We start from the raw sequence: 26,463 nt of genomic DNA, 5'->3' as shown, positions 1-26,463 counted from the left end.
GGGTGAGAGATACATTGATTGGTTGCCTCTTGCACACCCCCAGCTGGGGACCTGGCCCACAACCCAGGCATGTGCCCTGACTGGGAATCGAACTGGTAACCTTTTCATTTGCAGGCTGGCCCTCAATCCACCAAACCACAACAGCCAGGGCCATGTTCATTCTTAAATGTTTGTGTGGAGACTACCTGCTTTTCCTCTCTGGAAACTTCTTAGATCCTTTCTTTATACTTAATTTTATAAAGTTTTACAATAATATTATTCTTTCTTTGCTTCTCATGGGCTCTTTCATTACTGATACTCTTACTTTTCAATTCTAGGGTTTTTTGTATTTGTTTTTTTCTTTGAGAAATTCCTTTTCTCCATTTCTTTGTTTTTGTTCTGAAATGCCTGGTGTAAGAGTTTGATGTAAGATCTTTTGGATATATCTTCTGATTGTCTTGTTGTTTATTTCCCGTTTTCTGTCTCTACTACTTCTTAGTATATTTCCTCAACTTTACCTTTCAATACTTCTGTTGAATTTTTAATTTTGCTATCCTACTCTAATTTCCAAAAGGTTTTTGTTTTGTTGTTGCTCTCTGGTTATTTTTTAACAGCATACTGTTCTTGTTTCATGAATACATTATTGTAATATCTCTCTGATGATATTAATTATTATTTTTAAAGTTTTCATTTGGTGTCTGCTTAGTTTATATTTCCTCTGAGTTCCTTTTATTCTCTCTGGTGGTTTGTTTTGGCCTCCGACTTTCCACACTGAGGTTTCAGTTTCCTCAGTTCTATGCAGTTACCACTTGTTCACTACTTTTATCTCCCAAAATTTGATGGACACCTTTTGTTCTGTTGTCTTTTCTTCTGTTATTTTTGTCCTTGAGGTTTTAGACTTTTTTGTTGTTATTAATCTGTTTACTATGTCACTCACTGAGGTTTTACAGAAGAACAAGGATAAATATATACGAGGTCTGTCTAGAAGGTATCCAGCCATGCAATATCAAAAACAGACACATTTATTGAAGAAGATATAAGATACAAGAAACATTATACAAAGGACAACGATGCCTCAGTCCCCTTCAAAGTAGGCACCTTGGCACCTCACACAGTTCTCCCAATCACCATCAGCTGCCCTGTCATATTTTCCTGAATTTCATCAACAGTCTTCAATCTTTTCCCTTTCAAAGGTGATTTTAGTTTTGGAAAAGCTAGAAGTCACAGGGTACCGAATCTCGTCTGTAGGGGCCTGCATAACTTGGGTGCTTTGATGTTTTGCCAAAAAACTCTGCACAAGATGTGATGTCTGAGCAGGAGCCTTGTTGTGATGAAGCTGCCAATCACTAGTTGCTCATAGCTGTGGACTTCTGAATCATCCAAATAGTTCCTGCAGGAAAATGTTTAAACGTAAAGCAAAATTTGATGCAGATTTGTTGCTCTACTTGCTCAGTTATTGAATGACACAGCCACACAGTACACATGCTCACTCAACGGCATCTACAGATTCCACTGAGTACTACAGGGAAGTCATCATTGTTCATACATGTGTATTCCAGTCCACTCTCCTTGGCTGCCAGGTTACATCAATGTCGCACAAACCATTCTCATTATATTAACAATGGTTGGAATTTTTCCAAACAGGCCTCATATATTCAATATATTACGTTTTAATATGACTTTCATTTGGTGTGTAAGCAACTAAGTCCAGGGGAGTGAGGTGCTTTGCCAAAAGACCAAGTGCTAGTCTGTGGCAAAGCCAAACTAAAACTTAATTATTTTGATTTCAAGTTCAAGGCTATTGCCAATTTTTTCTTTCCCCTTTCCTTCTACCTCCAGCATGTATAACTATCTGATATGTTTCCTGTTTATTTTATTCATTCATTCATTCACCTCCCCACTCCATCTTTCACGCTATATATATACAATACTAGAACAGTGCCTGGCTCAGAGTAAGCACTCAGTATGTAATTATTAAATTAATTAGTGAAAAGGTAGAAGAATTGTACCTTTGATTTCCCCTCACATAGGATTAGGCTTTTGGAGAGAACAAACTCTTCTCTAGGTGATGGTGGATGAGAGGTATTTAGACATTTTGACTCGGGGTTCTGGAAGATAATATCTAAACTTCTTTACTAAAAGACAGAAAACAGGGTGATTGAGAGAATGAAATTTAAAGATATAGGTAGGTTTTTGATCAGAGAAATGCAAATTAAAACCACAATGAGATATCATCTTGCACCTGTCAGAATGGCTATCATCAATAAATCAACAAACAATAAGTGTTGGCAAGGATGTGGAGAAAAGGGAACCCTCATGCACTGTTGGTGGGAATGCAGATTGGTGCAGTCATTGTGGAAAACAGTATGGAGCTACCTCAGAAAATTAAAAATTGAACTGCCTTATGACCTAATTATTCCATTTCTGGAAATATACCCAAAGAAAACTGAAATGTTAATTTGAAAGAATATATGCACCCATGTGTTCATTGCAGCATTATTTACAATAGCCAAGATTTGGAGGCAACTTAAGTGCCCATCAGTGGATGAGTAGATAAAAAAGCTGTGGTACATTTTTACAATGGAATACTACTTGGGTGTAAAAAAGAAGGAAATCTTACCTTTTGCTACACAGCATGGATGAACCTGGATAGTATTATGCTAAGTGAAATAAGCCAGTCAGAGAAAGGTAAATACCATATGATTTCACTTACTCATATATGTGGAATCTAATGAATAAAATAAACTAATAAACAAAATAGAACAGACTCACAGATAGAGAACATACTGACAGCTGTCAGAGGGGAGGGGTGGGGGCTGAGTGAAAAGATGAATGGATTAAGAAAAAAAAAAAAGCCTCACAGACAACAGTATGATGATTACCAGAGGGAAAGGGAGGTGATAAATGATGATGGAAGGAAACTTGACTTGGGTTGGTGAACACACAATGCAATATACATATGACGTATTATAGAGCTGTATCCCTGAAACCTACATAATTTTATTAATAAATATCACCTCCCAATAAATCCAATAATAAAAAAAAGAACTAGATTTTTGTTCTTGGATTCAAATTCCAGCTATCTTACTTAAAAATCTGCAATTGCTTCCTCCTTTTCAAGTCTTAGAAGGTAAGAAAGTTTGAGTTTTAAAGCCTCAGATCAGTTCATTCTTTCAAGCTTGCCCTTTTCTCTCCTCATCGTCATTGTCCCTTTTGGAGTTCTATGGCGTCTATGTTTGAAGAAAGGAGGCATTTCTTCCTCATTCATTCATTATGGATAAGTGCTAACTAACTATATGTTGTAGAACTTGTGTGAGTTTACTTCCTAAAGGTTAGAAAGTCATTCTTTCTTGTCTTGGTGTATTTCCCTAAATCTTCAGACTATGATGACTATAATGATTAGCAATGCTTTTGTTTTTATTTATTTATTTCTTACATTATAAACTCATATTTTATTGATTATGCTATTACAGTTGTTCCAATTTTTCCCCTTTGTCTTCTGCCACCCAGCATCCCCACTCCCTCAGGCCATTCCCACACCACTCATTGTTCATGTCTATGGGCCATGCCTGTAAGTTCTTTGGCTACTCCATTTCTACTACTGTACTTTACACCCCCATAGCTATTTTGTAACTATCATTTGTACTTCTTAATCCCCTCACCTCTTCACCCATTCCCCCAAATCCCCCTCCCATCTGACAACCATCAAAACCTTTTTCTTATCCATGATTCTGTCCCTGTTCTTGTTTATTTTGTACTTTTACATTCAATTATTCATAGCTATGTATATATTGCCATTTTGTTGTTCATAGTTTTGGCTTTTTGTTGGGGTTTTTTTTTTTTTTTTTGATATGTGAGACTCTTTATTTGAAGCCTTTCTTTTCCTTCTGCTCCAGTCTCAGCATATGTCTCCAAAAAAGCACCTCTTTTCCTGATGACCAATCTCCTGGGTCCATTGCATATTTGCCTAATATGTACCTTGACTATAACAGGTTCCATTGATTGTGAATTTCTGGCTTTTCATAGCAAAATTTCCAGCCTGTAAAATCGGTGATTGAGATAATCATAGTCCTGTGTTTCTGAGAGATTCACAGAGATGAGGCCAAGTCTTGGGGACCACTCTGTTTCTATTGAACTATATCATCTTCCTTTATTCTTTTATCATCCTATGATATCCAAAGAAAGTCTAACCCTATCACTTTATCAGTGATCACAAAGAAAGAAGAGCACCTAGAATCCAAGTTGAGTAACTAGCTTTCAGGTTTGATGGGGCAAAATGGATTTAAATAGTTTCTGAGGTTAACTTATTTTCTTGATTTATTTTTTAAAATTTATTTATTTATTTTTATTCAGTTACAATTGTCAGCACTTTCTCCCCTTCCCTCCACCCCACCCCAGCCAGTCCCACCTCCCTCCCCTACCTCTACCCTTCCCCTTGATTTTGTCCTTGTGTCCTTTATAGTAGCTCCTATAGACCCCTCTCCCCACTATCCCCTCCCCACTCCCCTGTGGCTATTGTTACAATGTTCTTAATTTCAATGTCTCTGGTTATATTTTGTTTGCTTTTTTCTTTTGTTGATTATGTTCCAGTTAAAGGTGAGATCATATGGTATTTGTCCCTCACCGCCTGGCTTATTTCACTTAGCATAATGCTCTCCAGTTCCATCCATGCTGTCCCAAAGGGTATAAGCTCTTTCTTTCTCTCTGCTGCGTAGAATTCCATTGTGTAAATGTACCATAATTTTTTTATTCACTCAGTTGCTGATGGGCACTTAGGTTGCTTCCAGTACTTGGCAGTTGCCTCCAGTACTTAAGTAAATTGTGCTGCTATGAACATTGGGGTGCATAGGTTCTTTTGGATGGGTGTTTCAGGGTTCTTAGGGTATAATCCCAGCAGCGGAATTGCTGGGTCAAAGGGCAGTTCCATTTTTAGTTTTCTGAGGAAATTCCATACTGTTTTCCACAGTGGCCTCACCAGTCTGCATTCCCACCAACAGTGCACTAGGGTTCCCTTTTCTCTGCATCCTCTCCAACATTTGTTTTGTTGATTTGTTTATGTTGGACACTCTAACCGCTGTGAGATGGTACCTCATTGTGGTTTTAATTTGCATCTCTCTGATGGCTAGTGATGCTGAGCATCTTTTCATATGTCTCTGGGCCCTCTGTATGTCTTCCTTGGAGAAGTGTCTGTTCAAGTCCTTTGCCCATTTTTTAATTGGGTTGTTTGTCTTCCTGAAGTGCACTCGTGTGGGTACTTTATATATTTTGGAGATCAGGCCCTTGTCTGAGGTATCATTGGCAAATATGTTTTCCCATACTGTTGGTTCTCTTTGTATTTTAATGCTGTTTTCTTTAGCCGTGCAGAAGCTTTTTATTTTGATGAGGTCCCATTTGTTTATTCTTTCCTTTATGTCCCTTGCTTTAGGGGATGTGTCTGTGAGGATGTTGCTGTGTGGAATGTCTGAGATTTTCCTGCCAATGTTTTCCTCTAGGACTTTTATGGTGTTATGACTTATATTTAAGTCTTTATCCATCTTGAATTTATTTTTGTGTATGGTGTAAGTTGGTGGTCGAGTTTCATTTTTTCTCATGTAGCTGTCCAGATCTCCCAACACCATTTGTTGAAGAGGCTGGTTTTTGCTCCACTTTATGCTCCTGCCTCCTTTATCAAATATTAATTGACCATAAAGACTTGGGTATATTTCTGGGTTCTCTGTTCTGTTCCATTGGTCTATGTGCCTGTTTTTATGCCAGTACTGTTTGGCATAAAACAGTACTGTTTTTATGCCAGGCTGTTTTGATTACAGTGGCCTTGTAATACAGGTTGATATCAGGTATTGTGATCCCTCCTGCTTTGTTCTTCTTTCTCAAAATTGCTGCAGCTATTCGGGGTCGTTTATGGTTCCATATAAATTTCTGAAATGTTTGTTCTGTATCTGTGAAATATGTCATGGGTACTCTAATAGGGATTGCATTGAATCTATAAATTGCCTTGGGTAGTATGGCCATTTTGATGATGTTAATTATTCCAATCCATGAGCATGGTACATGCTTCCATTTGTTTGTGTCTTCCTTAATTTCTTTCCTCAGTGTTGTGTAGTTTTCTGAGTACAGGTCTTTTACCTCCTTGGTTAGGTTTATTCCTAGGTACTTTATTTTTCTTGTTGCTATATCAAACTTTATTTTTCTTGTTGCTATATCAAATGGGATTTTTTTCCTGATTTCTGTTTCAGCAGTTTCAATGTTGGTATAAAGGAATGCCTTTGATATCTTAGTATTGACTTTGTGTCCAGCTGTTTTGTCAAATTCACTTATTAGGTCAAGTAGTTTTTTGGTGGAGTCTAAAGGATTTTCCATGTACACTATCATGTCATCTGCAAACAGTGACAGTTTCATTTCCTCCTTTCCAATTTGGATGCCTTTTATTGCTTTTTCTTGTCTGATTGCTGTGGCTAGGACTTCCAGTATTATGTTGAATAGGAGTGGTGAGAGAGGGCATCCTTGTCTTGTTCCTGATCTTAGTGGGAAAGCTCTAAGTTTTTGTTCATTGAATATGATGTTGGCTGTAGGTCTCTCATATATGGCCTTTATTATGTTGAGGAATGCTCCCTCTATTCCCACTTTGTTGAGGGTTTTTATCATAAATGGGTGCTGTACCTTATCAAATGATTTTTCCACATCTATTGATATGATCAAGTGGTTTTTGTCTTTGCTTTCGTTTATGTGGTGTATTATGTTTATTGATTTACAAATATTGTACCATCCTTGCATCCCTGGGATGAATCCCACTTGATCATGGTGTATGATCTTTTTAATGTATTGCTGGATGTGGTTTGCCAATATTTTGTTGAGGATTTTAGCATCTATGTTCATCAGTGATATTGGCCTGAAGTTTTCTTTCTTTATTATGTCTTTATCTGGTTTTGGGATTAGGATGATGTTGGCTTCATAAAACTAGGTTGGGAATCTTCCATCTTCTGGAATTTTTTGAAATAATCTGTGGAGGATGGGGGTTAGCGCCCCCTTAAATGCTCTGTAGAGTTCTCCTGTGAAACCATCTGGTCCAGGGCTTTTGTGTGTCAGAAGCTTTTTGATTACTGTTTCAATTTCATCAGGCGTTACTGGTCTGTTCAGGCTTTGTGCTTCTTCCTCATTGAATTTTGGAAGGTTATATTTTTCTAGAAATTTGTCCATTTCATCTAGGTTTTCAAATTTTCTGGCATACAGTTCTTCATAGTAATTTCTTACAATCCTTTGTATCTTGGTGGTATCCATTGTAGTCTCTCCTCTTTCATTTCTGATTGTGTTTATTTGGGTCCTCTCTTCTTTTCTTCTTGATGAGTCTGCTTAAGGGCTTGTTGATTTTGTTTATCTTTTCAAAGAACCAGCTCCTAGATTCCTTGATCCTTACAATTGTGCTTTTAGTCTCTATGTCATTTAATTCTGCTCTGATCTTGGTTATTTCCTTCCTTCTACTTGCTCTGGGTTGTCTTTGTTGTTGTTCCTCGAGTTCTTGTAGGTGTAGGGTTAGGTTGTTTGTTTGAGCTGTTTCTATTCTTTTTAGGTAGGCCTGTATCACTATAAACTTCCTTCTCAGAACTGCCTTTGCTGTGTCCCATAGGTTTTGGATTGTTGTGAGTTCATTTTTGTTTGTTTCCAGAAACTTTTTGATTTCTTCTCTGATCTCATTTTTCACCCATTCATTGTTTAATAGCATGCTATTCAATCTCCATGTTTTTGAGTGTTTTGGGTATTTTCCTTGAGATTTGTTTCTAGTTTCAGTCCCTTATGGTCAGAGAAAATGCTTGATATGATTTCAATTTTCTTGAATTTGTTGAGGATTGTTTTGTGTCCTATCATGTGGTCTATCTTTGAAAAAGTTCCATGTACACTTGAAAAGAATGTGTATTTTGCTTCTTCGGGATGAAAGTCTCTCTATATATCAGTTAAGTCCATTTCATCCAAGGCCTTGTTCAATGCTGCAATATCTTTGTTGATATTTTGTTTAGAAGATCTGTCCATCTTTTTTTTTTACAGTGGGGGATTAAAATCCCCTACTATAATTGTGTTGCTGTCAATATCTTTCTTGAAGTCCTCCAAGATTTTCTTTATGTATTTGGGTGCTCCTATGTTGGGTGCATATATATTTACAATGTTTATGTCTTCTTGGTGGATTCTTCCTTTGAGTATTATGAAGTGACCTTCTGGGTCTCTCCTTATGGCCCTTCTTTGGAAGTCTATTTTGTCTGATATGAGTATTGGTACACCTGCTTTTTTCCCCTGTCCATTTGCTTGGAAAATTTGTTTCCAGCCCTTCACTTTCAGTCTGCATAGGTCTTCTGTCCTGAGGTGGGTCTCTTGTAGGCAGCATATGTGTGGGTCATGCTTTTCTTATCCATTCAGCTATTCTATGTCTTTTGATTGGAACATTTAATCCATTTACATTTAAGGTTATTATTGATAGGTATTTATTCATTACCGATTCTTTGTACCTGTGTTCTTCCCTCTTTCTCTCTTTTCCTTCTTTTCCTTACAGCAGCCCCTTTAGCATCTCTTGCAGAGCTGGTTTGGTGGAGGTATATTCTTTTAGACTTCTTTTGTCTGGGAAACTCTTTATTTGGCCTTCTATCTTGATTGAGAGCTTTGCTGGGTAAAGTAGTCTTGGTTGCAGTCCTTTGGTTCTCAATATTTGGAATATTTTTTGCCATTCTCTTCTGGCTTGGAGTGTTTCCATTGAGAAGTCAGTTGCTAACCTTATCAGGGCTCCCTTGTATGTTACTTCCTTTTTTCCCCTTGCTGCCTTTAAGATTCTTTCTTTGTCTTGGAATTTTGCCATTTTAATTATGATGTGTCTTGCAGTGGGCCTCTTTGGGTTCCTCTTGCTTGGGACTCTCTGTGTTTCCTGGATTTGGGTGACTTTTTCTCTCCTCAGATTAGGGAAATTTTCCATCATTACTTTTTCAAACAGGTTTTCTATCCCTTGCTCTTCGTCTTCTCCTTCTGGTGTCCTTATTAAACAGATATTATTACATTTCATGTTGTCTTGCATTTCTCTTAACCCCTCTTCATTCTTTCTGAACGTCTTTTCCTTTTCTTGCTCATTCTGGGTGTTTTTTTCTACCTTGTCCTCCAGTTCACTGATCCAGTCCTCTGCTTCATCAAACCTGCTCTTGATTCCTTCTACTGTGTTCTTCAGTTCAGAAATTGTATTCTTCATTTCCTCTTGGCCTTTGTTGATAGTTTCTATTTCCTTTTTCATGTTGATATAGTTTGCAGTGAGTTCATTGTAGTTTCCCTGTAGTTTTTGGTAATTCTGTGTGAGCTCATTAAGCTTCCTCATAACCAATTCCTTGAACTCAGAATCTCATAGTTGACTTGCATCTTTTTCATTTAGCATTGTTTCTGAGACTTCCCCCTTTCCTTTCATTTGGGGATTGTTTCTTTGTCTTCTCATTGTTTGTGAGATTCTTCCTGTTAGCCTCTGCTTCTTAAGTTGCTCTGTTCTGACCCCCTGAGTTTTTGGTGTAAACTTCTGTGGTAGAATACCTGTGAGATTTTGGGTACAGTCTCCTTGATCTCCTGATCTTACTGATCTTGGGCTGTGGTTTGTGTTGGCTCTGTGTATGTCTTTGGTTTTTGGTTCTTGTTGGGTCTTTCTTTGGTGGGTCTTTCCCACCAGCTGGTTATCTGAAGGTCAGTCTGTCCCCCACCTCTTGTCTTCTGTTGTGCAGGTGTGGGCAGGTTGTGTTGGAGCTGGTTCTTCCATGTGTACAAGATTTTGAGGCTTTTCTCTTGCTCTTGTTCAGTTGTTTGTTCTCACCATTTAGTTTTATCTCCAGATAGGTCCTGGGTTGAGTTAGTGTGACTTCCACTCCCTCCTTCACCTTCTTCTGTTGTTATCTGTTGGTGATTCCTTTGTTGGTGGGTTTCCTCTACCAGGAGGAATCCTGGTGTTCCCAGCTTCTACCCACTCTTTTTTTATGGTAGGCCTTCTCCGGGCTATGGCTGTGCATGCAGAGCCTTCCTTGATTCGCACTCTCCCTGGTTCCTGTGGTCTCAGCTCCCTCTGAGATGAGGTGCGGGCACTCCCAGGTAGCTGGACACACTCCCGGTTGCTGGGCACCTTGCCCCGGGTGGTGCCTGTAGTCTTAGCGCCCTCTGAAATGAGGTGCGTGCACTCCCCCGTGGATGGGCACCCTCTTCCAGGTGGTGCCTGTAGTCTCAGCTCCCTGCAAGATGAGGTGCGCACAGTCCCCCCGATGGGTGGTGGGATGGAGAGGAGACTGGAGCTGTTGCTGCAGGGGAATTCCCCAAAGTGGCCCAGAGGGTCTTTTTCTTTTTGGGAAAAATCCTCCTGCTCGATCCTGTGGCTCCCTCCGTACAAGGAAGGGCCTGACCTCTCACACAGTCCACCTCTGGGGCTGTCCGGGTCAGGATCGCACGTGGCCCAACTTTCAACTCTCCTCGGCCAGCGTCTGCAGTCTCCCTGGGTTTTCCACTTCGTCCTTATTCCCCTCCCTGCGACTTTAGGCAACCAGGTCTCTCACAGTGTTGCTCAGGCCTTGTTTGGCAGTGGAGGGGGCCATTAACCCGGCTCTCTCCCAGGAGTCCTGTGGCAGGCCCAGAAGGGGCAGGCCTGGGGCTGCAGCTGTGTTGGTCCCAGCGTTGGTCCCAGGGACCTTTTTGTCCTCAAGCAATCCCCTTACCTCCTGTTTTCTCAGTGTCCTCTGTACTTTTTGTTCTCCTATCTTCATAAATGCTGGGCTGCTTTTGTCTGTTCGCTTTGTTTTTCAGTAGAGTGGGTAGGTGTTTCACCCAGGTGCAGAGGGGAGTTAACTCCACTCCCACCTATCTTGCCGCCATCTTCTCTCTCCTATTTTCTTGATTTTTGTTCATAGTTTTGATCTACTTCTTTTTCTTAAATAAGTCCCTTTAACATTTTGAATAATAATGGTTTGGTGATGATGAACTCCTTTAGTTTTTTCTTGTCTGGGAAGCTCTTTATCTGCCGTTCAATTCTAAATGATAGCTTTGCTGGGTAGAGCAATCTTTGCTGCAGATCCCTGCTTTTATTGACTTTGAATATTTCTTGCCAATCCCTTCTAGACTGCAAAGTTTCTTCTGATAAATCAGCTGACAGTCTCATAGGAACTCCCCTGTAGGTAACTAACTGCTTTCTCTTGCAACTTTTAAAATTCTCTGTTCATCTTTACCTTTGGCATTTTAATTATGATGTGTCTTGGTGTGGGCGTCTTTGCATCCATCTTGTTTGGGACTCTCTGTGCTTCTTGGACTTGTATGTCTATTTCTTATACCAAGTTAGGGAGGTTTTCTTTCATTATTTTTTCAAATGGATTTCCAATTTCTTGTTCTTTCTTTTCTCCTTCTGGCACCCCTATGATGTGAATGTAGGAAGACTTGAAGTTGTCTCAGAGGCTCCTTGCACTATTTCATTTTTTTGGATTCTCTTTTCTTCTTGTTCTGATTGTTTTTTCCTTCCTTATGTTTTCAGTCATTGATTTGATTCTCAGCTTCATCCACTCTACTGTTGTTTCCTTGTGAATTGTTCTTTATTTCAGTTGGTGTATCCTTCATTTCTTACTGGATGTTTTTTATGCTGCTGAGGTCCTTACAAAGTTCCTCGGGCATCCTTATAACCAGTGTTTTGAACTCTGCATTTGATAGATTGCTCCATTTTGTTCTTTTCCTGGAGTTTTGATCTGTTTTTTCATTTGATCCAGGTTTGTTTGTCTCCTCATTTTGGCCGCTTCCCTGTGTTTGTTTCTATGTATTAGGTAGAGCTGCTTTGACTCCATGTCTTGGTAGTGTAGCCTAATGTAGTAGGTGTCCTGTAGGGTCCAGTGGCACAGCCTCCCCTATCACCTAAGCTGGGTACTCGAGGTGCACCCTTTGTGAGGGGTGAGTACACCCTCCTGTCGTAGTTGAGCCTTGATTGCTATAGGAAGATCAATGGAAGGGATTTAGCCAGGCCAGTCAGCTGCAAGGACTGGCTATTATCACTGACCACCAATGTCTGCCCTCCATTGAGGATCAACCATGCAGAGGCAGGTTGGTGGTGCTCCATCGTGGTCTATAGCTGTCTACTGGGTGCTGCAGGACAAGGTCAGCCCCTACTGGTATTTTCTGGGGCACCCTGCCTGAGCTGTAGAGTAACCTGAGATGGCTGCAACTTGTGCTGGGCTTGGAGATTCCCAGGTGAAGCCAAGTTGTGACTCCAATCTGGCTTTTGCTAGGGCTCAATGAAGCCAGTTGTCTCTTGTTTGATAGGATTTAGGAGCCAAGACAAGTCATTCTTGTGGAAAAGCAGCTTGGGTGGTCCTGTAAATTGGGTGGTAAAGAGCCTCAGTGGATCTCCAAGGTGAGTTACATGGTGTTAGCGAGGTTGATGGAGTCTCAGATATGGCACTAGCCTACTGTCTTGGGTGGGGAGGTGCTCAGCAAAGGGACAATGGTCTCTGCTCGCCCTGATGCCATACATTTCAGTCTCTCCCTGTATACCATTGGTGCCCTTCAAGTTGCCACCATGGTGCTGGAGCTCAGAGGGAGCAAGTCTGAGTAGGTGAGTCTGTGTGTGGATTCCCCAAGAGGAAGTGCTTAGGGCTCCAGCAGCCTCCTCCACCAACTGAATCCCTGTTGGTTTCGCAACCAGAAGTTGTGGGGACTTAATTTCCTGGCACTGGAACCCTGGGCTGGTGAGCCTGGTGTGGGTTAGAATTCCTCGCTCCCAAGATATCCCTCCTAAATTTTTATCGACATGGGTGTGGGGCCAGCCTGTTCTGTACCTGCACTCCTCCTAGCAGCCTGAATGGATGCAGTTTCTTCAATTCCATAGTTGTCAGACTTCCATTCGGCTTGATTTCTGATGCTCCTGAGTGATGCTCGTTCCATATTTTAGTTATAATTTTGATGTGGTTGTGTGAAGAGGCAAGCCACGTCTACCTACATTGCCATCTTGACCAGAGTAATATCACTCTCAATCCCTTTTTTATCCTCTCAGTGCTGTCTCTTGACTCCCTGCATCAGATCCTCCTCATTTCTACTTCCATAGCACCTTCTATCCAACTACATCAGGAGACTGTATAATCTCTGTGTTTAAGAGCCCAGACTGTGTCGTCAGCAAATCTGTGTTTGAATGTATCACTTATTAGCTGCAACATTGGGCAATTTATATAACCTCTCTAGACTTCAGTTTCTTGTTCTATAAAGTGGGCATAATAATTTACCCATGGTAAGTACTTAATAATAATGATATAATAAGGTACTGTTATTATTGCATTTATTTATTTATTTATTTATTTATTTATCTATCTATCTATCTATCCTCAGTGGAGCATATGTTCACTGACTTTAGAAAGAGGAAGGGAGAGAGAGAGAGAGAGAGAAACATTGACTGGTTGGTGGCCTCCTGTATGTACCCTGATTGGGAAACGAACCCACAATCTAGGCGTGTGCCCTGACGGGGGATCAAACCTTCAACCTTTTGGTGCGGGGATGACACTGCAACCAACTGACCCACCTGGCCAGGGCTATTTTATTTTATTTTAATTGGTGACTTATGTATCTGGTTTCCTCTGCTGCCCATGAACATCTGAAGTCAGAACTTCTTAACTAATTATTTGACAACATTAACTATTCACTTTTGATGTGCCTATATTCACTCATATATTTCCAATGTTCTGCCTGGGTCTAAGTCTGCCTGCCTCCCAAATCCAAACTATTTTACCAGACAGCATCCTGGTTTAATATCAACCTGTTTAAATTCTTCCAATAATTTGGTGGTTCCACAAAAATTTATTATAGTCTCATGCTTATAATGTAATTATTTCCAAATATTATATTATTGCTTGATATCCTGTGGAAATGGGATCAACCCAGTCAGAGTTCAGGGATTCTATTCTGTCAGAGAGAACAGAATAGGTTTGAGGAATATTTATATAGTGTCAGTGAATAATTAGGATTTAAGCATATATTTAAATATGTTTGGCTTTGTCTATGTGACCATATAATTCTAAATAAGCAATCAAATACATTAATTAAATTGGTCAATTTATTGACACCCTCCCCATTAATTATTGACTCAGGTAGCTAGCACAGGTGATTTATTTCCCATACATAAATGTCATCATTACAGATAATTGCATCTTACCCTTCCTAGAAGTTTTGTATTCATTCTTTACTCAAATGTTTGTTTCAAATACTAACCTTCATCTCATTTAAGTGAGCAATACACATTTAATTTGAAAACATTGCAACATTTATCTTTCTCTTAACATGTTATAATTTCTATTGGCAGAATTCATGAAAAAGGGTTTTGATGTCATGCTTGTCTTTTTATTATTTTTATTGCCTTGTATCACAAGTTTTCAAGATCTTATATTTTCTCGAGTAATATCAAGAAATAAACTTCTAGAATAATAATTATTGTCATTCATGTTAAAATTTTTCATTTTCTGAACTGAAATCTATTACATGTTTGACCTTCACAGTAGCCTCCTTCTGTCCTCTTTTTCATCCTCTAAGTGAGGGCTTTGTTGGGTTGGTTCTGTTTTTCTTTGTTTACATTCTCATCCTCAGAAATGTAGTTTCATTGTTTCAGCTGCCACTTCTAGGCAAAAGAATCCCAAATGTCTTTCTCTAGTGTTGTCTTCTGCATATATCTTAATCAGGCCCAGACGTGACGAAAGCTTAGTTGCTTCTTGAAGTGCAGCATGTTTGAAAATCAACCATTCTGTTCTTCACAAATTGAATCCTCCTGATTTCTCTTACTCTGTCGACAGTGCCATCATTATCTTGGTCACTCTCAAATCACCAAAGTTCTGTAGATCCTATAGATACCTCTTTTGTTTTGATTTTTCCTTTGTATTCCTGCCACTGCTATTCACGTGGACCCTATTACTGAATGTGGTGCTACAGTAATTACCTTCTAATGGCTCTCCCTGCCTTCAGAATCCTTTCTTTTAAATTCATTCTACATGAGCAACCTTCTTAGTACGACTCTACTGCTCAAAAAGGTTCTAATGACGGTCCATAGAATAAAATGGAAACTAGTGGACTGAACTTCAAGGCCCTTCACAGTTTGGTCCCAATATACCTATCTCTCTTTCCTTCTCTCCACCTGTTTCATATCAAGAAATCTCCTCTCACAGCCAGGCTCTTTTGCATATTTGTTCACAGTCACACATAATACTCTACTTTTTACCTTGCTTCCAAATGCTCTCCAACTTGTCACCTATCCAAGGTCATTGCCATGATTTAAAGCTCAGGGAAAAAGGAGTATTTTTTCCCTCAGGAAGTTTTCTGTGAGCCTGGAAACATCTCACCTAATTCTGAATCCCTGTGGAATTTATGGTACTTGAAATTTAGTGTCTTATTTTGTCAGTTAACTTTTATTATACATTCTGTATTTTGCCAATAAAGTGCTAATTTCTTGATGCCAAGGACACATATGTATATTAATACATATACTAATGTCTTGAGCCTAAGGACTGTATACATTAAACTAAAAACTGGAACAAATGGTCTGTGAAAATGTGTCCTTATGGGGGAGAGAGGACTGCTATTTGAAAATGGGCCACTGGTGACTCGTGGAAATCCACTCCAATGTCAAACTTTATAACTCCTTTTGGTTGATGCACTGAAGTTTGTTTTCTAACAATTGAGTTTTGCAGGACAATAAATGTGATGTTATTTGCCATATATGAGTTAAGAGTTTAACAGTTTCATTAATTTGATTTTATCTGATAATGAGAAAACAAGTAAATCAAAGCATGAAAATCAAATATATTAGACCTCAAAATATTCTTAGCTGATTTATTTTGACAAGTGTTTAAATTATTTAGCTGTTTTGAATTTATTTGATTTTAATTATTTATAACAACACACTGTAGTGCATTAGTAAATGTCTTGAAGAGTGTTTTGTAAAAGTAGGCAGCATTTCAGTAATAATAGCACTATAACTCTGCCATTTAATTTTTGCTGACAAGTGGGTCGAGCTTGTGAGGATAATTGTAAGAAACATCAGGGGACAGTGTCTAGGCGATTGATACAGGATAGCACTCTAGCTGCCTTTTCAATTCTTTGTGCTACTATAGTTTTTCAATACTTTTCAAAACTGTCAGCAGTTCAATAAGACATTTAGTTCATTCTTGAGCTTAAAATATCCTCTTTTATATGCACTGAATGCTATATGCCCAAATTTCTCAAGTGCTTACCTACTTACTTTTCAACAACAGTACTTTAAATGTTCCATTACCTCCTAAATGTTCGAATCTCTTCCTTTTTTACTTCTGCTTGGAATTTTTTTTAAAGCACTTCAGTATTTGAACAATAATGTACAAAGTAGATTTTATGTGGAATAACTCTACATAATGAACTTAGCTTCCTTATGCATTTTTCTCCTTAATTTCTTTCCCTTTGACATTTTCAATACAGGCAACTGAGTTATTCCCCAGTGAGAATGAGGTAAGTATAAAGAGGGCTACAGTAAGGCATTTCCCAAAGTTGGTTGGCTTTGAGAGCAAAACCAAGAAGAATCAATGCATTAATTATTTATCTCCACAAGTGGACACCACCTGTGTTTATTGCTGATACTGTGCTTAGACTATAATCCTAGTGCTTAAATAACCCAGAAAGTTATAACTTTCAGCACTATCCAAGATAGGGAGTCATTGTATTTCACAGATATAAATATTCCAGTTACTGGAGAGATGGAATCTCTTGCAGGGCAAAGGCTTCCTAATTTATGTACTGACTCTTCTGTGTTTCATTTATGTGATCACATCACGGCTTAGCACTTGATCTCCATCCTTCCTTCCTAGCACTTCATTTCCTCCCCGTGAGCTTTCCTGGTTAGCAAAGGCTGGAAACATAAAAATTAGATTTCTAGATTATTTTGTGGCTGTGTTAAAAAAAAAAAAAACTTTAGCATGGACATTTTCAAACATTTACAAAAGTAGAAAGACTGGTATTTTGGACCCTGCATATTTATACATCATCCAGCTTCAACAGTTACCAACATTTTGTCAATCTTGTTCCATCTATACCCTCCACTTTTTTTGGGGGGGGGGAATTTTAAAAAACAAACCTAAGATGCCATTTCTTTGTACCTATAAGTATTTCAGAAGGTGTCTCTAACTGATAAGTACATTGAAAATATGACAACAGCTAATCTCTTGCAAGATGTACATGATCAGGACGTGAAAGGTAGAGGGGAGGTAGAGGTCATCTGTCTGTAACTTCTGCTGTTGAGCATGGGTGGTGAAAACATTGAGTTTATTTGCAACAGGAGTCCAGTGTCTTAACTGCTCCTATTGACCAATAAAAAGGCACTACACTTTCTGAAATGAATGATCTTTATCATCAAGGAGATATAGGGTTGCTGCTAGCAATACAGGGGGAAAAAAGAGTTTTTCTGGAATCTAGGAAGTCCTCTGGGTTGCCTCTTATGTGCCATGCCAATGATATAATTTAATGGAAAACTAAGCTACCTAATGCAGGCAGGACTTCTCAGGAAATGAACAACTTCTTGTATTTAGGTGGCCTTGCCTATGTGTCATCTACTGTTCTAAGCATTTCACATACATCAACCCATCTAATTCTCACAATCACCAGTGATGGAGACACTTTCATTATCTTTGTTTTACAGATGAGTGTACTGAGGTGCAGAGAGATTAAATAACTTGACCAAGGTCACAGAATTAATAAATGGCCAGAGCTGGGCTTCAAACCCAGAAAACATAACTCCAGAGTCAAGACCTTAACAACTGCATTTTACCAGTTATTAGTTTGGATCATCCTACCAGGTAAGACCCAAACCAGCTGAACTTCTAACAGGGAATGTGGAATGAGTAATGAAGAGAATTATGAATACCAACTACGGTTTTAGGACCCATAACAGAAATAGGACCTGTAGTAGCAACCCAGACGTTTTTCCTTTTGATGTTACATATTGCTGCAGACAGCTTTGGTGTTCTCTCATTCAGCTGCAGTTGTTGTGAATAGTTCCCCTGGTAGACAATTCCTTTGCTGCTGCCATTGTCTCCCTTCAAGTGTTTCTCTGTTTTCCTGCTCAGAGTCTTCTCTAAAGTTGTTGGAGTTTGCCCAGCCCGTGCACAGGGCAGCCCAGAAAGGGAGAGACATTAATACCCCAGGGCAACTGTCTACCCTGGGGGATTGGAGTTGTGGGATAAATGCCCCCTTCCATTCTTTAGAGGGACAACCTGGAGTTGCATTTGATCTGTTCCTCAGCGGATTCCCAGTAGAACCAGCTCTAGTTGCCCCCAGTAGTAACCAGCTAAATAATGGATACTTTATTATATTTCCTCCTTTCCTGTCTCACACACCCCACTCTTTCATTCTTCCTTTGTGGGATCAGCACCCAAAAAAATACATGCACCCATGTCCTTGTCTTGGGTATAATATTTATATACTTGAACCAATTTTCATCATTTTTCTTCTTCCTTTTCCCTTATTTGTGTAAGGTGTGTTGTCAGTGGTTAACTTTGTAATTTAGCCCACTGCTTATGAAACATGATGTCAGGATTGGGATTCAACCAGATGAAGAATGAACATCACCCAGAGATGGATGCAGTGATACTTGAGAATTTGAATATACCCTTCTTGTGAGAGATTTTGCATGTCTTTTTATTAGGAAGGGAAATTGCATCATATTAGGTAAAATCAGGTTGTTTTTGCTCTTTCCATTGTTTAGAAGTTTATGTATGGCTATGGAGTAGCCAAAGGATTGAATTTTGGGCAACATGATTCATAATTCAACCCGATTTCCAATGCCTTCCACTTTCCCTTCTTATACTTCAGAGTCTAAAAAGTTACAAACTGCACGTTTAAGACTCTTGTATTTATGATTATTGTTGTGATACAGTTTCCACAAATTAGGTGCATTTGTTATGCTTTAAAGGTGGAAGTGAGTCAAAGTCCATCTGTCTATCACTTCCAGAATTTTCTGCTACCAACCATAGTGGGGGTGTTGTTTTTTTCTTCATTTTTTAGCTTTGTTGGTAGCAAGAGGTAAGGTGTTAGGCATCTGACAGGCACGAAGTGAGCTCACAATCCCCATGTGTAGCAGCAGGGACTTCGTGATCCATTACAGTTTCCACATTGTGTTCCAGAGGCCGCCTTGGATTCTCCACCTTCCTGACTGTGGCAGAGGCTGCAGCTCCCCTGGTGGGCTAGTTCTATGGTGCCGTTCTTTCTAGATGTCCTGAAGACCTGACTAATGTCTGCTTCTCCAGGCACTCCAAATGTTTTCTTTGTAAGCACCTAATTCTCCCATTTATATCCTTTTATGTTTAAAATAGTTCCTAGTTACTGCTTTTTTTTTTCTTCTACTAAACCCTGACTGAAAAAATCAGAATGGGACATGTCTCTGTGCGGTATCATCTCAGGGTTTGGACCTGAGACCTGTGCACTCTGTGAGACGTGGCCTGAGATGTTAGCTGGTTCCCTTTACGATTTGTATTCTTTAAATACAAACAGTATTCTTTTTATTCTTGTATTCTTTTAAAATAAAAGCTCTCATTAAGAATGTTTAGGTCTAGAGGCATATAAAGATAACCTTTTTCAGCGTCCTCATCTTACTCTATTTTATTGTATGTACTGTGTTTTTTCTGTCTAGTTTCCTTTTTACCTACTTTTTAAATTTTAGTATAGCTTAAAGTGCACATAAAAGTGTAGCTCTGTGAATTTTTATATATGTCTACACCACATAACCATTTTTTAGTAACCCAGAGGGCTTCTTCATGTTCTCTCCGAGTTGATATCTCCCTATGGTGTTTTAGTTTCTTAGGGCTGTTACAACAGATTACTTCAAGCAGAGTGTCTTAAATGACAGAAATTTATTCTTTTGTAGTTCTGGAAGCTAAAAGTTCAAAATCAAGTTATTGGTAATGTTGGTTCCTTCTAGAGGCTCTGGGAGAGAAAATGATCTCTCTCTCTCTCTCTCTCTCTCTCTCTCTCTCTCTCTCTCTCTCGGCTTCTGCCAGTAATCCTTGGAGCTCCTTATCCTGTAGCTGCATCACTCTAATCTCTGCCATCCTCCTCAGACTCATTCTCCTTCTATGTCTCTGTTCTCCTAAGGACATCAGTCATTGGATTAGGGCTTACCCTAATCCAGTATGACCTTATCCAACTTGATTACATCTTCAAAGTCCCTGCTTCCAAGTAAGATCACATTCACAGGTACCCGACTTAGGACTTCAACCTATGTTTTGGAGGGGGCACAATTCAACCCATAACACCAAAAGTAACCACTATTCTACTCCTATTATAATAGAGTAGTTTTACTTTTTTGAACTTCTTGAAATACATATAAGTGAAAGCACAGAGTAGTTCAGGCTATTTTCACTCTATATACATCTGTGAGATTCATCCCATACTGTTTTACATATCAGTACTTTTTCCCCCTCCAATGCAATGTAGTATTTCATTGAAGATATTTATATACACTGTTGATGGACATTTACATGTTTTCCAGCTTGGAGGTACTAGAATCTATTTTTACCCACAGAACACTTCTAACATCAAATGGGTAAATTTTTCACACCAGTGACCCATTCTACCACTCTCCATCTACCTATAGGGTGTCCTACAGTTCAATTCAATTCTGATACTAACTTCCTGGAGTTAGCACAATCCCACAGGTTAATGGCTCGGTCTCACAAGACTTCCCCCACTTCAGATGCCAGTTGCAAGTCTGGGCCACCTGAACTTCTGACCAGCCAGCTATAAAATCAAGGAGTTCCCATGATGCCCTCCTCAGGTTTTATAATTTATGAGAAGGGCTCACAAAATTCAGAAAAAGTGTTTACTTACTATTATTAGTTTATTATAAAAAATAAAACTCAGGAGCAGCCAAATAGAGGAGATGCATAGAACGAGGTATGAGAAGCAAGTAGGCACAGAGCTTCCATGTTCCGTGGGTGCATCACCTTCCAAGAACCTCCTTGTGATCACCAAACTGGAATGTCACTGTTTCAGTGTTTTTATGGAGGTTCTATTATGGAGCTACAGTTGATTAGATCACTACCCATCGGTCATATACTAAATTTCCAGATCCCCTCTCCTCCCTGGAAGTCAGAGGGTAAAGCTAAGACTTCCAACTCTCTAACCAAGCTGTTGGTCTCTCTAGCAACCAGACCCTATCTTCCAAGATTCATCAAGTTAGCATAAACTCAGATATGGTCTAAATAACAAAAGATGTTCCTCTAATCCCATCACTCAGGAAGTTTTAAGAATTTTAGGAGCTCTGTGCTAGGAACTGGGACCAAATATGTATTTCTTATTATATCATCATATTACAGAGATATTATTTATAAAGATGCTTGAACATTCTTATATATGTCATTGATAAAAATATGTATTCATTTTCCCTTGGGTTTACATTAGAATTGGGGTATGGACCTGTTCAGCTTCAGCAGATATATGAGGGTGGACCCCCCAAAAACCCAGAATTTATTTATAAAAAATTGTGTATTTATTCTTACATGTTTAAACTTCAGTCACCTTCAAAGTAATCTCCATTTGATGCAATACACCTGTCGAGATATTGTTTTCCACTGCACAAAACAGTTTTCAACTTGTCAATTTTGATGCCTTTTAACGCTTCTACTGTTTTTTGTTTCGCCTCTTCCATACTGGCAAAATGGTTCCCTTCGATGACATTTTTCACCCAGGGAAACAAAAAGTCGCTCAAGGTGAGATTGGGTGAATAGGGAGGGTGGGGCATGGAGGTCATGAAGTTTGGGGCAAAAACTGCAGAACAGTCAGCGTGATATGGGCAGGTGTACTTGTAAATCACCCATCATGCAATGGGCAAATGTGTTGAGTCTTCAAAAAAAATTCACTGAAGCCGAACACAGCCTCTCACAACAACATCAGCTGGTACGGATACAGTTGAGCTCCTAGAACACTCACCTAGCTGGGGAAGCCTGTACTATAAGGGGTTTGTCCTCCAGAAGATAATTCCAGGGTTTTTTGGGGGGTCTCCCCTCATACAGTTTTCTAAAGTGGTTGTACTTATTCATATTCCCACCAGCAGTATATGAAAGTTTTAGTAATTCTACACCCTCATCAATGCTTGTTATTGTTGTTTTAAAAAGTTAGCAGTTCTGTTGGATCTATAGTGGAATATATTTTCATTTCCTTAATAAATAATGATGGTATTTTATATTTGTGGGTCATTTGGATATCCTATCATGTGAAGTGCCTGTAAAAATATTTGCCTGCTCTTTACTTGGGTTGTCTTTTTCTTCTTGATTTGAAGGAGTTTTAATTTACTGTGGATTTGATCTTTTGTCTGATACATATACGTATTATAACTATCTTCTCCCAAAAAATAGTCTGTTGCTATTTTTTTCTTAAGTTATTCTAATGGTTTAATACATTCATGTTTTAGATTAAGTAAATGAAATATTCCATTTCAGGCACTGTTGCCAATTAGAGACCCTAAATGACCCTGCACATTAAATGAATAAAACAAAGAATAGAAAATCATTTAAAATCCATTGCTGAGCTGGTAAGAAAGTAACACCTTTGCAGAGGCCTCTAAACAAAGTGAACTCACAGATCCTGGGAACTAAGGAGATCCTAAAGCCAGTTTTTGCCCTGAAGATTTTTGCTAAATCTTGAAGAATATGAGCCTCTGGTTTGAGAATATGAGTAACTGGTTTGAAGACCAGTTACCTCTTTTAGTGAAGATGTCAAGGTTCAGGGCATACCTAAAATGAAGGGCCTAGTGATTAATGTTCTGTATAAAGCTGGAGGCCCAGATAACTATACTTGAAAAATGAGAGTGAAAGAAAAATAAATCCCATATGCTGAAGGGATCAGAAAAGACAGTTGCTTGTCTTGAAACTTAGACTTGGTGGAGGTGAAAAATATTCTTTGAAGATTAAGAATGTAAACAAAGGCCCAGAGATAACCTTTTCTAAAAACAGAAATTTATAGAGAGTTTATTCAGATAATGATTTTCAAACTGGGAAACACAGTCCCTTGGTATGAACTGAAAATATGTTTAAAAATGGATGGGATAGGGAATGGTTTATAAAGGCAAAAGTTGCAAGGAGCTAATGATCAAAGAGATGGGTTTCTAAGGGAAAAAAGATCATAAACTTACATCGTTTGTTTTCTGACTGCTGGGGCTAACTGGACTTTCAGTGGTTGGCTGATTCAGTGATCAAGCAAGTGGGGTTGGGATGTGAGAACAATGGGTAATATGTGATGAAGATTTATCAAGTCCTGGTTTCAGTCTGGGCCTGTAGAACAAAAAGGCTGTCTTTGATCACCATCATAGTACAGTGAGTACTATTTAACAACAATGCAAGGAGTACAGTTTATCAAATACAATCAGCACAGTGGAGCTGCTGGCTCTGCAGGCAGATCCAGAGCCCAAAAGGGCAAAGTTATGCTCTGCAAGCAGCTTCAGAGCTCAGCCTGTAAAAATACAAATATTGGGCCACAAATTATGAAATTAAAGTTCTTATAAGTCCTCAATAACACAAACTGGCCCTTATGAGTTTTACAGTTCTAATTAATGGTACTTGTGTGACTCAAAAAATCTCCAGTATAGAATTTAATTTAAAGTGATCCCAGTTTGGTAGCTGCAATCTAGATATCAAAATATGCACAGATACTTCTGGTCAAGATGGAGGCATAGATAAACACACTTCACCTCCTTGCACCACTATGGAAAAAATTACAACTAGACTACAAAACAAATATCATAAAGAACCATCAGAAAAGCAGTATGGAAGTCCAACAACCAAGGATTTAAGGAAGCCATATTCATTCAGATGGGTAGGAGAGGCAGAGACCCAGAGACAAGGGGTGGAGAGACATGTGGACACAAAGATGTGATGGAATAGTTGGTCCCACATTCACGTGTAGCAGATAAAAATTGGGAGGGATACCTTGGGAGTGAGGAATCCCAGTCCCAGGCCAGACCACACAGTCCAGGGTTCCAGTGCCAGCAAAATGAATCCCCATAACTTCTGGCTGTAAAAACCAGTGAGGGTTGGGGCAGTGGAAGAAACTGCCTGATTTTCAGGAGACTCCTCTTAAAGTGCCCACATGGACTTAGGACTTATGCAGACCCACCCCCTCTAGGATTCAGCACTGGGGCAACAGCTGGAAGGGCACCAGTGGGATACAGGGAGAAATTGAAGTGACTAGAAATAGGGTGAGTGCAGGGAGACAGCTTCCTCCTGGGTAAACCTCCAGATGTCAGGCAGCAGCATTGTCCCCTTTCTGAGCCCTACCCCCACACAGAGCCACAAACCGGTGAAACAGGTTGCCTCACCCTGGTTATTACCTAAGGCTCTGTCCCACACAATTTGCAGGTGCCTTTTCTACAGTGGGCCATGCTACTAAGACAAGGAGTCAAAGCAGCTCTACTTATTACACAGAAATGAACACAGAGAGGCTGTCAAATAGAGGAGACAAAGAAACATGGCCCAGAGAAAGAACAGAACAAAACTCCAGAAAAAGAACAAAACTCCAGAAAAGAACTCAATGAAATGGAGATAACCAACCTATTTTCAGATGTAGAGTTCAAAACACTTGTTATCAGGATGCTCAAAGAACTCACTGAGTATGGCAACAACATAAAAAAGTCCAAGGCAGAAATGAATGTTACACTAAGTAAAATGAAGAAAAGTCTATAGTGAACCAACAGTGGAGGGGATGAAGCTGAGATTCAAATCAATGATTTGGAACATAAGGAAGAAAGAAGTATTCAATCAGAACAGCAAGAAGAAAAAATTTTTAAAAATGAGGAAGGTCTAAGGAGCCTCTGGGACATCTCCAAATGTACTAACATCTGGATCATAGGAATACCAGAAGGAGAAGAGAAAGAGCAAGAAATTGAAAACTTATTTGAGAAAATAATGAAAGAAAATTTCCCTATTTGGTGAAGGAAATAGACACACAAGTCCAGGAAGCACAGAGAATCCCAAACAAGTTGGACCCAAAGAGGACCACACCAAGACATATCATAATTAAAATGTCAAAAGTTAAAGAGAATCTTAAAAGCATCAAGAGAAAAGCAGATAGTTACCTGCAAAGGAGTTTCCATAAGACTGTCAGCTGATTTTTCAAAAGAAACTTTGCAGGTTACAAGGGACTGGCAAGAAGTATTCAAAGTCATGAAAAGCAAGGACCTACAACCTACATTACTCTATCCAGCAAAGCTATCATTTAGAATGGGAGGACAGATAAAGTACTTCCCAGGCAAGGTAAACCTAAATGAATTCATCATCACTAAGCCCTTATCATATGAAATGTTAAAGGGATTTATTTAAGAAAAAGAAAATCAAAACTATGAATATTAAAATGGCAGCAAATTTACAACTATCAGCAACTGAATCTAAAAAACAAACTAAGCAGTCAACCAGAACAGAAACAGAATCATAGGCATGGAGATCATTTGGAGGGAAAGAGGCACAATAGGGGAAAAGGTGTAGAGGTTAAGATGCACAAATTGGTAGGTACAAAATAGACAGGGGGAGGTTAAGAATAGTATAGGAAATGGAGAAGCCAAAGAACTTTTATGTACAACCCATGGACATGAACTAAGTGGGGGGATTGCTTGAGGGAATGGGGTACCGGGCAGAGGGGAACAAACAGGGAAAAGTTGTGACAACTGTAATAGCATAATCAAAAATATACTTAAAATATTCACAGATAATATTTCAAAGGAAAGAACAGTTTGAAGAAAAAAAGTCATCATTAGTGAGAAAAGAAAGTCATCATTAGTGAGAAAAGATAGAATCAATGAACAGCAGAAATAGGTCTATAAAAATTTCAGCTTTTGCTGGGGGCCTAGGATGTCCAAAATTTATATTTTGAGTCAAAGCAGGAGCATCCCCCTAACTGTAGGTAGTCCTCATCAGTCTGTCAGTGTGCATGAGAGCTCAGACCGAATAGCACAGCATCTTTGTGCTTTGACCGTGTGATATCACAGAGAGACTATTCTTCCATCCTCGTTCAGCACAGTTGTCGTAGTCTTAATTCTTAATTGCCATTTGTATTATTTCATTTTCTGTTTTCAGTTCCCGTGGATTATTACTGTCTTTGTAACTGGTTTCTTAAGAGCTCATTTATGACTAAAATGTTAACCATATCTCATGTATTGCAAATGAAATACCATGTTTTTGTTATTTTACTATGCTGTTTTAATTTTTGGTTGTAAACAAGTTGTGTATTGAAATATAATCACTCTGTTTTAAATTTTTTAAATTTCAGCTTTTAGAATTTTAAGACAGAATATAAAATAACTTTGTATAGTATTTAAAGAAATAAGAGTGAAGCTTGAAAATAGGAGGAAACAAAGATAGATTTGCAAAATAACCTCTAAGAAATAATTTAAATGAAAATTTCAAAATTGGTTTAAACCACCATTAAAACAATTAAAAAGAGAAGATAGAGTTGAAGTAAGTATCCAGAATAAGT

The 26,463-nt window shown here is 38.9% G+C and overlaps 1 long non-coding RNA gene across 1 annotated transcript in view; it reads right to left on the bottom strand.

The window, feature by feature from the left end:
- Positions 1–980: 980 nt before the first annotated feature.
- The window catches only part of LOC128781093 (uncharacterized), a 34,628-nt gene continuing 9,145 nt past the window's right edge, over positions 981–26,463 (bottom strand). The window contains exons 2-3 of the long non-coding RNA XR_008426994.2: positions 1,989–2,114; positions 981–1,369 (exon numbers count right to left, since the gene is read on the bottom strand). This is a non-coding gene — a long non-coding RNA (uncharacterized lncRNA). The remainder of the gene's footprint in view (positions 1,370–1,988; positions 2,115–26,463) is intronic.

The sequence above is a fragment of the Desmodus rotundus genome, chromosome 5, assembly GCF_022682495.2.
Source record: "Desmodus rotundus isolate HL8 chromosome 5, HLdesRot8A.1, whole genome shotgun sequence".
Lineage (NCBI taxonomy): Eukaryota > Metazoa > Chordata > Mammalia > Chiroptera > Phyllostomidae > Desmodus > Desmodus rotundus.
The sequence above is the reverse complement of the archived record's forward strand: the minus strand, read 5'-3'. Positions and strand labels throughout refer to the sequence as shown.